General features: G+C 27.5%; 1 protein-coding gene across 5 annotated transcripts in view; it reads left to right on the top strand.

The window, feature by feature from the left end:
• The window catches only part of LOC111638867 (cysteine/serine-rich nuclear protein 3-like), a 95,490-nt gene that overhangs the window by 11,273 nt on the left and 65,577 nt on the right, over positions 1–18,640 (top strand). For 2 of the 5 annotated variants that reach the window (XM_023384639.1, XM_023384636.1), the window contains exon 2: positions 7,661–7,716. The exons of 1 other annotated variant lie outside the window; for it this stretch is intronic. The gene's annotated coding sequence lies outside the window, so the exon portion shown is untranslated. Of the gene's footprint in view, positions 1–7,660; positions 7,717–17,762; positions 17,933–18,640 lie in introns of those variants that run through there. 2 more of the 5 variants (XM_023384637.1, XM_023384641.1) reach the window with 2 other exon arrangements.

Raw genomic sequence — 18,640 nt, 5'->3', positions numbered from 1 at the left:
CATATCAGGGGGAAAAAATATATAGACAAAAGAAATGGTATTAGCATGGGAACAGTAATAGGACCAAAACTTGCTGAAATATCCTTATAAAAAAAAACTGCAATGTGGATAAAATTCTAAACTACAAATTGTATTGCCCTATAACAAATAAAAGAAACAATTTTGTCACAGCACTATCAAAGATATGGAACAGAACATTCAAAGCAGTAGACAGAGAAAAACAAAAAAATGAATTAATAAATACTTTTATATTGAACAATTACCCTAGCAGAATATATATAAAAAAAAACAGATTTAGTGTTAAAAATAAAAAAGAAAATGTTATATATACATCATTCCCCTATATCAAAGGTACTGTACATATGAGAAATATAAAAATATATTAAAAAAAAATATGGTGTTACACTAGCAGCCAAACTAAAAAATAAAATAAAAAATAACATTAATATAAATAGAATTAAAAATAATGAAAAACTAGATGAAGTAGGAGTAGTGTATGAATTAAAATGCAATAAACCAGCAATCTACATAGGAGAAACGGGACAACTCAGAACTAGAATAAAAGAGCATGAAAACGCAGACTAAAAAAATAACCAGTCACCATGGGCTGAACATTGGAACAAATTTGGATGTACAATCAATACTAAAAACATAAAAATAATACACAAAGAAAAAGACAGATATCTATGTAGATTCAAAGAACACCTCGCAATTGTTAGTACAACCAACACCATAAACTTAAACAATGGAATAGAGATTGATGATGTGTGGGAGGAAATGGTTAGGGCAAAATAGTAAGTAAACAGACAGGACAGTTGGAAATGCTTTAGAGGATAAAACATCGACACCACAAAGCTGTATAATTTACAAATAAAAAGGCTAGTTAAATATAATGAAAAAATATTTTAAATAATATAACTTGTAATAATTACTGTAATAAATTGTATGTTTATATTGATATAATTGTTTATATAACTGTATGTTTACCAATTGTAGAAATGTAACACCTGATGAGGGGTGCAAGTAACATCAAAAATCTTACACCTAAAATGCATAGCATAATAAAGAACTAACATATATAACCCTTAGTAGTTGCCTCTGTTGAAATGCGGTTACAGATTTAAAAAAAAGACGGTATAATTCTGCATCAATCATTAAGATTTTCAAATTCTTTAAGAAGAGTTTTTGAAGAATTAATTTTAAAGCAATATAGAAACAACAGTACCGTAAGAAATATATTTCTGCTACTTATAAAAAATATCAGTTATTTGAAAAAATTTTTGTTTTTTAAACCCCCCTCATAAAAAACACCTATACTCAAAATTATTCAGTCTCTTAAGATTTCTATCCTTTATTTTATATAAACATGTATAGTACAACATTGTACATTATGCCATAATAAAGCTGATAGAAACTGTATATATAATAAGCCAAAAAGCGACAAAGTATGTGTGATCATTAGGACTTCATGATATGTTAAAAAACTTGTCCATCTTGGTTTGCTTTGATGTCACAACACTTCTGAGCTTCTTTTGGTGACATTGTCGGTATGAAATGTTACTGTTATGCAAGCATGATTTTAAGGTGCAATATTGCCAAACCCATGTCTAACATGTTGAGATACACCTTTGTTGTGCACACATGCAAATCTGGAAGTGTTATCTGGAAGGACCTGGAGAAAAACATCTGTTGTTCCACGATCTGTTAAAATGAGATTCTGCTTTAATTGGGTTTTATTTGTAAATGGGCTTTGCCTCAGTATGTCAACTAACACCCATATGTTAGGACAATTGGTGTATATTGGTTCTACAAATAGATCTTTAACAAGCAAACTGGCATAGCATAAACTTAATATTGATAACAATAATCCAGTAACTACTTTAGCACGATATTCAAAATTCGCAATATTCCCAGGCTCTAGCCTGGCGTATCTGCAACAAAATAATGAGGCTAAATTATTATGATACACATACTGTACAATGAACACAAACTATGAATGCTAACACTAGAAATATTTAAGGCCACATAGCAACCTTTATATTATAATCCATATGAAAAGGTATGATAATCATCACAATACAGGCAAATCAGCCACAACATAAAAATATATACAGTCAAACTTATAACTTATAAACACAAAGTTCTACAAGTTATAGCATGTTTTCCTGTAGGTCTTGCATCATTTGCTAATTTCAAAATTGATTTGTGATTTGTTATTATGGTTGATAAACTACTTACAGGAATTCCAAACTTTGCTGCAATGTCTTTCGTTTTTTAGCCTTTATCAACTTCCTGCAACATCTTTACAACCCTTACCCTTTACCCTTCTTTACAATCAGTAGTCACATGGGGGGGCAGATTACATGGTGGTTTTAAAAGCTAATGACCAGTATTTCTCACACTTGTGCCATAGTTTTACAAAGAGTTCACAAATTGATACCTGAAATTGGATCTAAATTCAAATTCGACCCATAGGGCATAGTCTACTTTTAGTGGTTGATTAAAAATTAAAAATAAAATTCATTATACAGAAATTTAACTTTGTTATTTAGAAGCAATTTTACGTATATTTTTGTAAATAACAACAACTCTAAGCCCAATAGTATATAATAAATTACCAAACGATTGTCTAAATATCGGGCTATAATTAGCCGTATTATAGCCCAATATTTAGGCAATCATTTGGTAATTTAGTATATTTTTGGCTGAAAAAGCAGGGTACAATGCAAAAATTCATTATACAGAGAAATTTGCTACATAAAAGTTTGTAATATGGAAGTTTGACTGTATCTTTAGTTGTCTTATAATTATTCATTGTTATATTTTATTTATCATAATTATATATATATAAAATTATGTATGGCCTCGACCGAGTAATATTTAATTTCGAACGTTATCGAATTGAAACCTGATGCAGACTTATGAAATATGCCAAAAATGTTTGTGTTTTTAATAAATGTATTTGTTGGAAATGCAAGGATGCTGTTGAGATTTTCAGCTTTTTCATTGATTGTTTAAAGCAATAGCACAGTTACTTTAATAAAACTGATAACAAAATTCTTATTCTAACTATTTGAAATTGTTTCTAAGCAATAAACAATTATAAATAATAAACAAAAAAGTTAATGTCTTTTGAATTTTATAGATTTTTATTGTTACAGTCCATACATATGCATAAATATTGTTTTATATGTAGTAATTAAGCAGAAAATATTCTGAAGAGCTAAATATATTCAAGATTATGTTAAATAAGGTGAATGTATTAATGAATAAACACTTACTATATTTTATAGTATATAACACCATTCAATAAAAGCCAAATGATTGCTGATTAAATTGGGCTATGTTACTGCTGCTACTAATAATTAAGTACTTCATAATTTTGTCTAGAGATTGATATGATAACAGGTAATAAGTTAATACCTATCTTAAGGCCAAATTACATAGTATTTAATTATTAATAGTAGCAGTAATATAGCCCAACTTAATCTGATAATCATTTGGTTTCATGTAACTATTGGCTTTTTGAGATGTTTATATTCAATAAAGGCTCAAAACTTGCCCTGTCTTATGTATGAAGTTTCAATCCCCATAGGTTAATGACTTTCTCAAATCTTGATTCCACCAAATAATAATAGTTTCCTAATGATATTTTAAAGCATTTTTCTACTTTATTCAATGAACTTCACAGCTATCCATAGATTTATGCATGCACATTGTTGGTGGCTGCATAAAACTTCAAACACTCACAGCTTCTGATAAGTGCATCTTTTGAAAAATTGTTTCACATAAAAGTTTGTTTGTTTGTTTTTGATATAGAATCATATGTACTAAAAAAATAGGGGTTTTCATTAAAGAAAATGAAGTCGACTCTATTTTCATCAACAATACTGCCACCTATGGAGAAAGCAATAGCACCATTTTGTGGACCCTTTGATAGAGTACAAATATTGTCATTTTTTTGTAGGATGCAAATTTTTATAGATTTTTGTCTATATTGATTAATTAAAGTGGGATGCATCTGTATATATGATGTAACAATTTAATTCCCAGCTTTGTAGTGTAGCCTGTGTGGCAACATATGCAGAATCATATGCCTGTATGTCTGGGCAGGTTTCAACTAGTGTATTCATAAGCTACAAGCCAGTTGTCATTTAGTGGATAGAGTGGGTAGTAGTGAAGGCAATATAAGTTTGTGCAGGAGTTTTAGCATCAAAAAAAATGAATAATAGAAACTTGAAGCAATGCACTAACATCAAATCCTATATGAACATTGGCAAAAGTGCTGCTGAAACATTACAGCTGTTGCATGTGGCAAGGATATGCTATGAGACAGTCAAGTGACTTTGAGTGGTATAAGAGGTTCAAGGAGGAACGAGAAAATATAAATGATGGTGCTAGAAGTAAACTGATGAAAACAAAGGACAGACCCAAATGTGAACAGTACATAGGCTTTTTGGTCAGACAGATAATTAATTGTTCAATTAATGGCACAGGAATTACAGATGAACATGGAAATAGTAAGAAAAGTTTTAATAGAGGGTTTGGGTATATGCAAAGAATTACAAAGTTTATACCTTGAATCTTGAAAGATAAATAGAAATAGCAAGATCTTGAAGTTGTGACTGATCTTTCTGCAAATGAACACACATTTTGTCAACCATAATAATCCTATTAAATGTGTTTGCAGTATGATCCAGAAATAAAATGACAAAGTATATAGTGAAAAACAGAGTTGTCCTTGACCAAAATTAAGTACACATATCATGCTTGCAATTCAAGATAATCTTTGTAGTTTCTGTGATCACCAGAGGATAATTTATCACTAATTTGTTGAACAGGGACAAATACCAGGGTTACGAAAACTAATTCCTTCTTAGAATATAAAATGGATGGTGGAAATAACATGCATTTGATCTAGTTAACTAATAACTCATTTGTGGCATAGTGCAACAGTGGGCCAGATCTGGCCCACGGGCCGTGGTGACCCCTGATGTAGGCTATTAAAATATGTTAATGTACCATATTTTTGTGCGTTTAACCCATGATGTCTTATACCTTGTAGAAAATTGCTAAAACCAAAATAAAACTTTTTCATTACTTGCCGCCTCATATATCCTGCACCTGTGGGAATAGTCATTGCTCCATAGGTGCAAGTTTGTGATTGCACTTCAAAATCAGCATAAAATCTGCCCCATTGCATAACCTGTGTTTCTTTTCAAATTTCCTTTTGTAAACACAATAACCTATGGGTTGCATGCATAAAAGTATAGTATTGTTAAATGGAATTTTTATTTATAAGTGAAAATTTTTTAAAAGAACTAAAAAATATATATGTATTGTGTCATGTATTGTCTGTATCTGATGTAATGTGTATGTAAGTTACTACTTAAGTGTTCTTCTAATACTTAAACAATGAGCTTTAGAATTCAATGAATTATCTAAATATTTTATCATTATATTAAAAGTATGAAGGTTTATAGTTGTTCTTGTATAAAAGCTTATATATATTTTTTTAATATAAGAAATTTTAATTTTTATAATACATTACAATCTGTAGTTACTTGGTTACATTTAGTACATAATTTTTCTTATGTTGAATGTAATGCATCATACATATATTGAAATATAGTAGAATCTGCTTATTGTAATCACTTTAAGACCTGTATAGATTGATGATGATAACTCACTGATAACATTAAATGAAGTAAGTTAATAAGAGTAGAATTAATAGAAATTCTGATTTTATTGACTCTGACATTAAGAATTTAGCTTCAAGTTACATAGTTTTTACATTTTTTAATTATTTTAATATATACACCTAATTAATGTTTATTAATTACACCTAACCTTCATTTACGTGATATTTGAATTGCACAATTTCAGTTTAACACAATTAGAAAAGTGTGATTTACATTCTATTTAAAACATTTTTTTAGTATTTTATTCTAAAATTAATATTACCAATGAAAATACTTATAGTAATTTAAGTCTATGCTAACAGTTATATTGTCACATTGTTGTAATTTTTGACTAAAAATTAAAAAAAATGTTATGTCACAACTTGGTACAGTATATTATGCAATAAACTTAGCTTAGTATCAGAAAATTTATTAAAAAATTTAAATAGAAATAAAAACATAAGCTTTGATAATCAATTTTATTGAGATTGAGGAAGTTACCGGTAATAATAGAACTGAAGGTAGTTTTCAATATAAAAAAGAATATAATTTTAATTTTTATTTTCTTTTATATTGGCAAATAAAAACTGTGAATAATAAGCTGAAACAATCCTATTAATTTCATTTTGCAGTTTTCTTTTAGTTTATGCAGTTAGATTCTGATCTTGGTTTTATTGTTTTCATCATTTTTCTATTGAGTGTTTTTTTGAAGCTATAATAAATTATCATAAATAATTTGAAACCAGAAGAAGATCAGTGAAAAAATTAGTCAAATTAGTTAAAAAAATCAATTGATATCCAAAAAATATAAAAAATATTCCACCAAGTAAAAATTTTGGCACCCAAAATGAAAGTCAAATTTTTTCTTGGAAGTTTCTCTTTGGTAAATATAAGCTTGGTGCTTTGAAGCGATATCATAAGTGTTTACTGTTTACTTTCCAGTTGTGATCCTATGACTAACTACGAGTGTTCAGTAGTTTTATCCACTTAGACACTGGTGGGCCTTAAGTTAATAAAAACTGTTTTCTGAAAGCATAGAGCATGTTGCATGAAATACATATAACATTTTGCTATGAAATGGCTTTTATGGGTTAATATTTTGATATCTAAATTTTTCTAAGTGTTCCATTTTATAAGAAATTTCTTTAGATGCTAATTAATTAAAAAGTATTTTTGTTACTTCACATTTTATCAATAGTAAACTTCGATATTTGAGTCATTGAAATCAAAATAATTCTACTGACTCTGCCCAAAAACATATTAGACTGTGGTGACTCTGACTCCACAACACTGGTTGGGTGTATAATTATAATTGATTATTATTGATTGATAATAATTCATCCACTGTTATAATTGAAGTAAGAAATGTCAGCAGTTGAATTTACTCTATACTGTGAACAAATAATAATTAAAATGATTAATGTTTGAAGCAGTGATTAATCTGTTAATGTTAAACAACTGATATTAATATCTGTACAAACACAATAAGTTGATTCTACTATAATCGTTGATTCTTATTGGATCTAAAAGTCTCTATAATTTACTATTACTGTTTGTTTTTGGTACAGTTGAGGACATTTTTACATTTTTTTCCTAGAATTTTAATGTATATATACAGTAATTTTGTTAAACAAAAATGTTTTAAATACATAGCAAATATTATATTTATATACAGTATATTGAATGAAATGTCCTCTGTCACTCTAATTAGTTTTATACTCAGTTTTTCATATAAATTTCTTCCTGGTTGTATTTTTTAGATGTATCGAGTTTGAAAACTGTTAAATGGTGTTTTGGAATAAAAATATCAAAATAGATGAATATATTATCATCACTTTATATGTAAAAAATAAAAAAAATGATCATAATCTATTCACCTGTTTTGAAGTTGCAAATTAGTTTTCAGTTCACTAAATGAAAATAACTTTCGTCTGTATTACTTTCATAACATCATTTTAAATTATACTCTTTCACCACAGATATTACTTGAACAGAGATCAAGCACTACAGCTTTTCTACAATAACAAGATATCAGGTAATGATTTTTCACATATAGTATGAAACAAAAAGTGTTTTTACTTAATATTATTTTTTAAGTTTTTATTTAAAAAGATAAGTTAATAGAATAAATAGACTCCATAAGCAAGTGGTTTTCATCCAAAAATTTTTAAAGTTAAATTTTTTTAATTTGGTAGTCTCATTATTTGTTTCTGTTTAATACAGTGATGTTACTTTATTATTATTACGATAATAACAATGAAATAACTTCACTATCATAATACAATAATGATGATGATGATAATTGTTGACTGTAATAAAGAATTCACAGAAATAATAAGCATTTCAAATGAAGCTATGATATTTGATTCTAATAATAAAAAACAAAAATGAACAAAAATTTTTATTACTTAATTTATTTAGATTGCAATAGTTGTAAACTGTTATTTTTTAGTCATATAGAAATGTTCTGTTATTTATTCCATAGACATTTTATAGTGTATGTGTGCAAACAGACTGCTATTCTTTTTTTCTGAAAACTGATGATACTATCTACATATAGTTTATTTTTCCTGACACTGCATAATTCAAACATTTTTCTTTTTTCTGTTTTTAACATGCACCAGTTATCATATTTATTATTATTTTTCTAAGGTTTTTTTTGCTTTACTTTTACTGTAAAACTTTTATTAAAAATATTATATGGCTTTACAATATTAGTTAACTCCTACAGGAATTGCACTTGCACAACTAAACAACTCTTCAACCATCAAATGCAATAAAAATTTTCTTTATTCAAACATTTTCAATCATCAGGTTTGACCCTTTGAGTTTTTTGCAAATTTCCATGTTTTGAGACCTCCTAAACCCAAAATGTCAAAAAAAGGAAAAAAAATTTTTGTGTGTTTGTGTTGATTTCATTTAATATCTCAGGATAGGGTAAAGATTAAGAAATGAAATTTGGTGTGGTAACTTGTATATAAGAAGCATTAATGCTATTAAATTATGGTGGGTAAAGATTGAGGGGATGGGGAGATAGAGATGGATCATATATCATATTTCAAGAGAAATCAGACTTAATGATGATTTTACTCATTAGCATTTATAATTGTTTTTACAAAACTCATCTTTATCCTCAAAATTAAGTTTTTTTGGCAATGTATAATAATTAATAATATAAAAACTTTTTATAACAAAATTTCATAAGATATGGCACCATACACAATTTATTTATTAATAGTATGATTACTAATATAAAAGTTATATTTTTAATAAAATCTCATAACATCCAGGAAAGTTATGCAACTTGTTGCTGAATTTTTTAATATGATTATTGAAATTGGCCTTCTGAATATTTAGAGAAAATAATTCTATTAATGTATAGAGTATTTAGAGTTGATATCTATGTTATTTGTGTAAGGGGACTAATTTTGAGAAAAGAAGAGTCACCTATAAAGATTTTTGTTTTTCAATAGGAGAAAATTACTAATTCAACAACAAATTTTTTAATCTAATTCAAATCATTTGTTCAGGAAAATTATATGAATGGAAGGAATTATTGAATCAAAAGCCTGAGGGAAGTCCAAGTAAACTATAAACAGTGGAGGTTATAATTAAGTGGTCAAAACCAAAGAATTAATGCTTTAGTAATGAAATCAAGTTAAAATGGGCAGTGTCTGATAGAAACTGATTTGCATATTAATGCATTAAATGAAGTGTGTAATTAAATTAGAGAGAGACAGACAGATGAGATTTTTTAGAAATTGGAAAATTTTAAAAGCCATAAATAAGTAATCAGTTTCATCAAAGCAGCAAAAGCTAGTAGGTACACATGGATATAGTATAAAATGATATAACATGTAATTAATCTGTAAGATTTTTATCTTCAATTATTTAAAATGGCAAAAACACAAGAATATTTAAAAAAAATAGATTCAAGTTGTGGAGGAGCATGCAACAAGAAAGTCACTATTAGGAAGCACCTATGTATTGGTTGCCTTGGTGGCCTTTCGATAGAACACGCTGACTACATTGCACTTTGGCTATGACATAACTTAAATATTTGGAAAGGCTTGAAATTTACAAGGCTAATAAGAAAGGGACCTCGATTAATTTGAAAGATTCTGCAGTGGTGTCATGTGATTGGCAAGCATTATTTGAAGTTTTATAGTCTTGTTTATCACCATTTTGCTATATTTATGTTTTTACTCATAATATTTGTATATATTGCTGTATTTATATATTTTATTTTATATGTAATATTCTTGTTAATTATTTATTTTTATTTTCTGTATTTTATTTAATACAGTATATATAAATTTGTAATTTTTGAATGTTTTTAATTTCAAATTGACTTCCTGTTCTATTTATTATATTCCATTCTATAACTTGAAGGTGGCCATTGTACATGGTTAAAACATTTATTCCATTATTTAATAAATGTTCTATTTTTACTGGATTTAAGGTTTTTTCAATATCAATCTTAGTAAATACATCCAGTTTTTGGAGTTTTTTTCAAACTGTATATAAAAGCACATCTTTTCACACATTTCCAGTACTTCTTTATAGTTCTAACAAACATTTTCAGCTTGATTTACGGGCCTTCTTCAGGTTAAAAGCAATTCCAATTAGAAGGAATTATGCCATATTCCAAAATAGGACAATTCAAAGATTCCTTTAGGTTATTTAAATTTCTTATGTAACTTGAGATTTATAAATTTAAATAAAATTATTTATTGAAAATATAAAAGAACCTATAATAAATATTTAGCACATGGAGGCAATTATTGAAAAGTTATTGATTTAAGTACATTTAGATAAAAACACGTGCCTAGCTTGCGATATGCTGAGGCTTTCTCTGTTGTTAATACAAGCCCTTGGATTGCTGCTTTATAGATGTCGATGGTTTCACTTATTCTTAATTTTTACATATCAAATATTTTTATTAATTTTGCATCTACCCAACAAGGGGTGTTCTCATGTTGAGACGATTTAGTTTGAGACTTTTTTTAGTGAACAAATTTTTGTTTGCTTTTAATATAAAATTTATATTAGTAGATGTGAGAAATGGATAATACTATTTAAAAGAATGGATTTGGATGTGATTTTGAAAGAAGCTGTGAAATTAAATTCATCATATAGTCTCTATAGTGATTATTATTATATCTCATGCTTTATTAGCTGGATTTTATCTTAGTATGAATAGTTACCAAATTCTATAATTATTTTCATAGATAAAGTGGTTAATAACATCAACAAACCTTTATAATTACCAGCAAATAAAGTTTTTAATATACTTTGACAAGCAATAAAGTGATAATTATTTTTTGAATATGAAAATTTTCAGTTTTGTTTTGCTGCACTTGAATTTCAAAGTGCAAGTGTTATTTATAAATAACTAAATATTTCAAATTTNAGGCTAGTTAAATATAATGAAAAAATATTTTAAATAATATAACTTGTAATAATTACTGTAATAAATTGTATGTTTATATTGATATAATTGTTTATATAACTGTATGTTTACCAATTGTAGAAATGTAACACCTGATGAGGGGTGCAAGTAACATCAAAAATCTTACACCTAAAATGCATAGCATAATAAAGAACTAACATATATAACCCTTAGTAGTTGCCTCTGTTGAAATGCGGTTACAGATTTAAAAAAAAGACGGTATAATTCTGCATCAATCATTAAGATTTTCAAATTCTTTAAGAAGAGTTTTTGAAGAATTAATTTTAAAGCAATATAGAAACAACAGTACCGTAAGAAATATATTTCTGCTACTTATAAAAAATATCAGTTATTTGAAAAAATTTTTGTTTTTTAAACCCCCCTCATAAAAAACACCTATACTCAAAATTATTCAGTCTCTTAAGATTTCTATCCTTTATTTTATATAAACATGTATAGTACAACATTGTACATTATGCCATAATAAAGCTGATAGAAACTGTATATATAATAAGCCAAAAAGCGACAAAGTATGTGTGATCATTAGGACTTCATGATATGTTAAAAAACTTGTCCATCTTGGTTTGCTTTGATGTCACAACACTTCTGAGCTTCTTTTGGTGACATTGTCGGTATGAAATGTTACTGTTATGCAAGCATGATTTTAAGGTGCAATATTGCCAAACCCATGTCTAACATGTTGAGATACACCTTTGTTGTGCACACATGCAAATCTGGAAGTGTTATCTGGAAGGACCTGGAGAAAAACATCTGTTGTTCCACGATCTGTTAAAATGAGATTCTGCTTTAATTGGGTTTTATTTGTAAATGGGCTTTGCCTCAGTATGTCAACTAACACCCATATGTTAGGACAATTGGTGTATATTGGTTCTACAAATAGATCTTTAACAAGCAAACTGGCATAGCATAAACTTAATATTGATAACAATAATCCAGTAACTACTTTAGCACGATATTCAAAATTCGCAATATTCCCAGGCTCTAGCCTGGCGTATCTGCAACAAAATAATGAGGCTAAATTATTATGATACACATACTGTACAATGAACACAAACTATGAATGCTAACACTAGAAATATTTAAGGCCACATAGCAACCTTTATATTATAATCCATATGAAAAGGTATGATAATCATCACAATACAGGCAAATCAGCCACAACATAAAAATATATACAGTCAAACTTATAACTTATAAACACAAAGTTCTACAAGTTATAGCATGTTTTCCTGTAGGTCTTGCATCATTTGCTAATTTCAAAATTGATTTGTGATTTGTTATTATGGTTGATAAACTACTTACAGGAATTCCAAACTTTGCTGCAATGTCTTTCGTTTTTTAGCCTTTATCAACTTCCTGCAACATCTTTACAACCCTTACCCTTTACCCTTCTTTACAATCAGTAGTCACATGGGGGGGCAGATTACATGGTGGTTTTAAAAGCTAATGACCAGTATTTCTCACACTTGTGCCATAGTTTTACAAAGAGTTCACAAATTGATACCTGAAATTGGATCTAAATTCAAATTCGACCCATAGGGCATAGTCTACTTTTAGTGGTTGATTAAAAATTAAAAATAAAATTCATTATACAGAAATTTAACTTTGTTATTTAGAAGCAATTTTACGTATATTTTTGTAAATAACAACAACTCTAAGCCCAATAGTATATAATAAATTACCAAACGATTGTCTAAATATCGGGCTATAATTAGCCGTATTATAGCCCAATATTTAGGCAATCATTTGGTAATTTAGTATATTTTTGGCTGAAAAAGCAGGGTACAATGCAAAAATTCATTATACAGAGAAATTTGCTACATAAAAGTTTGTAATATGGAAGTTTGACTGTATCTTTAGTTGTCTTATAATTATTCATTGTTATATTTTATTTATCATAATTATATATATATAAAATTATGTATGGCCTCGACCGAGTAATATTTAATTTCGAACGTTATCGAATTGAAACCTGATGCAGACTTATGAAATATGCCAAAAATGTTTGTGTTTTTAATAAATGTATTTGTTGGAAATGCAAGGATGCTGTTGAGATTTTCAGCTTTTTCATTGATTGTTTAAAGCAATAGCACAGTTACTTTAATAAAACTGATAACAAAATTCTTATTCTAACTATTTGAAATTGTTTCTAAGCAATAAACAATTATAAATAATAAACAAAAAAGTTAATGTCTTTTGAATTTTATAGATTTTTATTGTTACAGTCCATACATATGCATAAATATTGTTTTATATGTAGTAATTAAGCAGAAAATATTCTGAAGAGCTAAATATATTCAAGATTATGTTAAATAAGGTGAATGTATTAATGAATAAACACTTACTATATTTTATAGTATATAACACCATTCAATAAAAGCCAAATGATTGCTGATTAAATTGGGCTATGTTACTGCTGCTACTAATAATTAAGTACTTCATAATTTTGTCTAGAGATTGATATGATAACAGGTAATAAGTTAATACCTATCTTAAGGCCAAATTACATAGTATTTAATTATTAATAGTAGCAGCAATATAGCCCAACTTAATCTGATAATCATTTGGTTTCATGTAACTATTGGCTTTTTGAGATGTTTATATTCAATAAAGGCTCAAAACTTGCCCTGTCTTATGTATGAAGTTTCAATCCCCATAGGTTAATGACTTTCTCAAATCTTGATTCCACCAAATAATAATAGTTTCCTAATGATATTTTAAAGCATTTTTCTACTTTATTCAATGAACTTCACAGCTATCCATAGATTTATGCATGCACATTGTTGGTGGCTGCATAAAACTTCAAACACTCACAGCTTCTGATAAGTGCATCTTTTGAAAAATTGTTTCACATAAAAGTTTGTTTGTTTGTTTTTGATATAGAATCATATGTACTAAAAAAATAGGGGTTTTCATTAAAGAAAATGAAGTCGACTCTATTTTCATCAACAATACTGCCACCTATGGAGAAAGCAATAGCACCATTTTGTGGACCCTTTGATAGAGTACAAATATTGTCATTTTTTTGTAGGATGCAAATTTTTATAGATTTTTGTCTATATTGATTAATTAAAGTGGGATGCATCTGTATATATGATGTAACAATTTAATTCCCAGCTTTGTAGTGTAGCCTGTGTGGCAACATATGCAGAATCATATGCCTGTATGTCTGGGCAGGTTTCAACTAGTGTATTCATAAGCTACAAGCCAGTTGTCATTTAGTGGATAGAGTGGGTAGTAGTGAAGGCAATATAAGTTTGTGCAGGAGTTTTAGCATAAAAAAAAATGAATAATAGAAACTTGAAGCAATGCACTAACATCAAATCCTATATGAACATTGGCAAAAGTGCTGCTGAAACATTACAGCTGTTGCATGTGGCAAGGATATGCTATGAGACAGTCAAGTGACTTTGAGTGGTATAAGAGGTTCAAGGAGGAACGAGAAAATATAAATGATGGTGCTAGAAGTAAACTGATGAAAACAAAGGACAGACCCAAATGTGAACAGTACATAGGCTTTTTGGTCAGACAGATAATTAATTGTTCAATTAATGGCACAGGAATTACAGATGAACATGGAAATAGTAAGAAAAGTTTTAATAGAGGGTTTGGGTATATGCAAAGAATTACAAAGTTTATACCTTGAATCTTGAAAGATAAATAGAAATAGCAAGATCTTGAAGTTGTGACTGATCTTTCTGCAAATGAACACACATTTTGTCAACCATAATAATCCTATTAAATGTGTTTGCAGTATGATCCAGAAATAAAATGACAAAGTATATAGTGAAAAACAGAGTTGTCCTTGACCAAAATTAAGTACACATATCATGCTTGCAATTCAAGATAATCTTTGTAGTTTCTGTGATCACCAGAGGATAATTTATCACTAATTTGTTGAACAGGGACAAATACCAGGGTTACGAAAACTAATTCCTTCTTAGAATATAAAATGGATGGTGGAAATAACATGCATTTGATCTAGTTAACTAATAACTCATTTGTGGCATAGTGCAACAGTGGGCCAGATCTGGCCCACGGGCCGTGGTGACCCCTGATGTAGGCTATTAAAATATGTTAATGTACCATATTTTTGTGCGTTTAACCCATGATGTCTTATACCTTGTAGAAAATTGCTAAAACCAAAATAAAACTTTTTCATTACTTGCCGCCTCATATATCCTGCACCTGTGGGAATAGTCATTGCTCCATAGGTGCAAGTTTGTGATTGCACTTCAAAATCAGCATAAAATCTGCCCCATTGCATAACCTGTGTTTCTTTTCAAATTTCCTTTTGTAAACACAATAACCTATGGGTTGCATGCATAAAAGTATAGTATTGTTAAATGGAATTTTTATTTATAAGTGAAAATTTTTTAAAAGAACTAAAAAATATATATGTATTGTGTCATGTATTGTCTGTATCTGATGTAATGTGTATGTAAGTTACTACTTAAGTGTTCTTCTAATACTTAAACAATGAGCTTTAGAATTCAATGAATTATCTAAATATTTTATCATTATATTAAAAGTATGAAGGTTTATAGTTGTTCTTGTATAAAAGCTTATATATATTTTTTTAATATAAGAAATTTTAATTTTTATAATACATTACAATCTGTAGTTACTTGGTTACATTTAGTACATAATTTTTCTTATGTTGAATGTAATGCATCATACATATATTGAAATATAGTAGAATCTGCTTATTGTAATCACTTTAAGACCTGTATAGATTGATGATGATAACTCACTGATAACATTAAATGAAGTAAGTTAATAAGAGTAGAATTAATAGAAATTCTGATTTTATTGACTCTGACATTAAGAATTTAGCTTCAAGTTACATAGTTTTTACATTTTTTAATTATTTTAATATATACACCTAATTAATGTTTATTAATTACACCTAACCTTCATTTACGTGATATTTGAATTACACAATTTCAGTTTAACACAATTAGAAAAGTGTGATTTACATTCTATTTAAAACATTTTTTTAGTATTTTATTCTAAAATTAATATTACCAATGAAAATACTTATAGTAATTTAAGTCTATGCTAACAGTTATATTGTCACATTGTTGTAATTTTTGACTAAAAATTAAAAAAAATGTTATGTCACAACTTGGTACAGTATATTATGCAATAAACTTAGCTTAGTATCAGAAAATTTATTAAAAAATTTAAATAGAAATAAAAACATAAGCTTTGATAATCAATTTTATTGAGATTGAGGAAGTTACCGGTAATAATAGAACTGAAGGTAGTTTTCAATATAAAAAAGAATATAATTTTAATTTTTATTTTCTTTTATATTGGCAAATAAAAACTGTGAATAATAAGCTGAAACAATCCTATTAATTTCATTTTGCAGTTTTCTTTTAGTTTATGCAGTTAGATTCTGATCTTGGTTTTATTGTTTTCATCATTTTTCTATTGAGTGTTTTTTTGAAGCTATAATAAATTATCATAAATAATTTGAAACCAGAAGAAGATCAGTGAAAAAATTAGTCAAATTAGTTAAAAAAATCAATTGATATCCAAAAAATATAAAAAATATTCCACCAAGTAAAAATTTTGGCACCCAAAATGAAAGTCAAATTTTTTCTTGGAAGTTTCTCTTTGGTAAATATAAGCTTGGTGCTTTGAAGCGATATCATAAGTGTTTACTGTTTACTTTCCAGTTGTGATCCTATGACTAACTACGAGTGTTCAGTAGTTTTATCCACTTACACTTGTGGGCCTTAAGTTAATAAAAACTGTTTTCTGAAAGCATAGAGCATGTTGCATGAAATACATATAACATTTTGCTATGAAATGGCTTTTATGGGTTAATATTTTGATATCTAAATTTTTCTAAGTGTTCCATTTTATAAGAAATTTCTTTAGATGCTAATTAATTAAAAAGTATTTTTGTTACTTCACATTTTATCAATAGTAAACTTCGATATTTGAGTCATTGAAATCAAAATAATTCTACTGACTCTGCCCAAAAACATATTAGACTGTGGTGACTCTGACTCCACAACACTGGTTGGGTGTATAATTATAATTGATTATTATTGATTGATAATAATTCATCCACTGTTATAATTGAAGTAAGAAATGTCAGCAGTTGAATTTACTCTATACTGTGAACAAATAATAATTAAAATGATTAATGTTTGAAGCAGTGATTAATCTGTTAATGTTAAACAACTGATATTAATATCTGTACAAACACAATAAGTTGATTCTACTATAATCGTTGATTCTTATTGGATCTAAAAGTCTCTATAATTTACTATTACTGTTTGTTTTTGGTACAGTTGAGGACATTTTTACATTTTTTTCCTAGAATTTTAATGTATATATACAGTAATTTTGTTAAACAAAAATGTTTTAAATACATAGCAAATATTATATTTATATACAGTATATTGAATGAAATGTCCTCTGTCACTCTAATTAGTTTTATACTCAGTTTTTCATATAAATTTCTTCCTGGTTGTATTTTTTAGATGTATCGAGTTTGAAAACTGTTAAATGGTGTTTTGGAATAAAAATATCAAAATAGATGAATATATTATCATCACTTTATATGTAAAAAATAAAAAAAATGATCATAATCTATTCACCTGTTTTGAAGTTGCAAATTAGTTTTCAGTTCACTAAATGAAAATAACTTTCGTCTGTATTACTTTCATAACATCATTTTAAATTATACTCTTTCACCACAGATATTACTTGAACAGAGATCAAGCACTACAGCTTTTCTACAATAACAAGATATCAGGTAATGATTTTTCACATATAGTATGAAACAAAAAGTGTTTTTACTTAATATTATTTTTTAAGTTTTTATTTAAAAAGATAAGTTAATAGAATAAATAGACTCCATAAGCAAGTGGTTTTCATCCAAAAATTTTTAAAGTTAAATTTTTTTAATTTGGTAGTCTCATTATTTGTTTCTGTTTAATACAGTGATGTTACTTTATTATTATTACGATAATAACAATGAAATAACTTCACTATCATAATACAATAATGATGATGATGATAATTGTTGACTGTAATAAAGAATTCACAGAAATAATAAGCATTTCAAATGAAGCTATGATATTTGATTCTAATAATAAAAAACAAAAATGAACAAAAATTTTTATTACTTAATTTATTTAGATTGCAATAGTTGTAAACTGTTATTTTTTAGTCATATAGAAATGTTCTGTTATTTATTCCATAGACATTTTATAGTGTATGTGTGCAAACAGACTGCTATTCTTTTTTTCTGAAAACTGATGATACTATCTACATATAGTTTATTTTTCCTGACACTGCATAATTCAAACATTTTTCTTTTTTCTGTTTTTAACATGCACCAGTTATCATATTTATTATTATTTTTCTTTAAGAGACTCTACAAGTGGAGAAACATCTGGTTTTGTTTCCCTTTATGTTTACTATTGCTTCGTGTGATGAAGAATCGCTATTGGTGACACAC

This window comes from Centruroides sculpturatus, unplaced genomic scaffold, assembly GCF_000671375.1.
Source record: "Centruroides sculpturatus isolate CEXI.00-Female unplaced genomic scaffold, Cexi_2.0 scaffold1276, whole genome shotgun sequence".
NCBI lineage: Eukaryota > Metazoa > Arthropoda > Arachnida > Scorpiones > Buthidae > Centruroides > Centruroides sculpturatus.
This window is presented reverse-complemented; position numbering and strand designations above follow the sequence as displayed.